Source organism: Pinus tabuliformis, chromosome 3_2 (genome assembly GCF_031772625.1).
Source record: "Pinus tabuliformis cultivar Carrire ecotype Pingquan chromosome 3_2, CPIR1, whole genome shotgun sequence".
NCBI lineage: Eukaryota > Viridiplantae > Streptophyta > Pinopsida > Pinales > Pinaceae > Pinus > Pinus tabuliformis.
Genome location: NC_142302.1, coordinates 261,273,455 through 261,274,676, shown reverse-complemented (window position 1 = coordinate 261,274,676; position 1,222 = coordinate 261,273,455).

Here is a 1,222-nt window from a genome sequence, read left to right as displayed (position 1 = left end):
CCCCCCACCCAATAAGTAAATTGAAACTTTAGTTGCTCGACCTTAAGGACCGGAGGGACGGAGTCACTCACTATTCCGATGGTGAGGGGCTCGACCGTTAGCCCCCCCACCCAATAAGTAAATTGAAACTTTAGTTGCTCGACCTTAAGGACCTTTAGGGTGTGTAAGCATGCTCGACTAATAAGGACCTTTAGGTGCTCGACCAAGAGGGAGAGGAGAGGTGCTCGACCATAAGGTCTGTCAGGGGCTCGACTGTTAAGGAGAGGGCCGCCATCGAGAGGGAGAGGGCCGCCATCGAGAGGAGAGGACCGGCAACAGGGCTCGACCTTAAGCCCCCCCACCCATAAGTAAATTGAAACTTTAGTTGCTCGACCATAAGGGAGAGGGAGAGGGCCGCCATCGACTGGCTGGCATGAAATAAATGGCTGGCTGAATGGGTATTGGAATGAATGGCTGGCAGGAGCGGAGTCCACTTCAATGGCTGGAAATCAATGGCTGACTGTCCAGCTGTCTGTCTGGCTGGTTGGTTGGCTGGCTGAATGGGTAATGTCTGGCTGGCTTTCAATGGCTCGCTTTCTTTGTTTCGTTTCTTAAATTTGAGAAAGAAATGGAAATAAGGAAGGTCCGTAGGGTCTTGCGCTTCCGAGTGCAAGGGGAAAAGGCCGTCCTATAATTAGCTTGCCTTTGAGCTCTCGTGAGCCCTCCCTACCTCACTAACTCTCTCACTTTCGAAAGCTGAGATCGATATTACATATGTAATAACGAAACCGCCCATATATTCTATCCCACCACTGCTTGCGGAAAGAAAATGAAGAATCAGCCAGCCGCCACCAACCGCAAGAAACCGACCAACACCACATGGATGCATGCATCTATTACATGAGAACACTGCGTATAGATAGCCAGAGGGAGTCGCAAAGCTAGCTGATGAGCCTCAACCAACCTCTTTAGGTTGGGCTTTCCTCCCCCTGCCTGCCCTTACTCATAATCACTTCCTGAATGAATCTTCTTAGTTAGGGGTACCACTATGAACCTGTCGAGGAGCCTTTACAATACCAATTCAGAAATTGAAATCTACTGGCAAGGAAATAGACCTATTAGCCCTAGACTTTAGGGAATTGCTTCATGAGGACAGCTATAGACACTTATACAGGCGGATCAACCACTCCGTGCCTTTACTATTCCCTTCACCCTAGGACGATGGAGAAATCCCTAACCGATT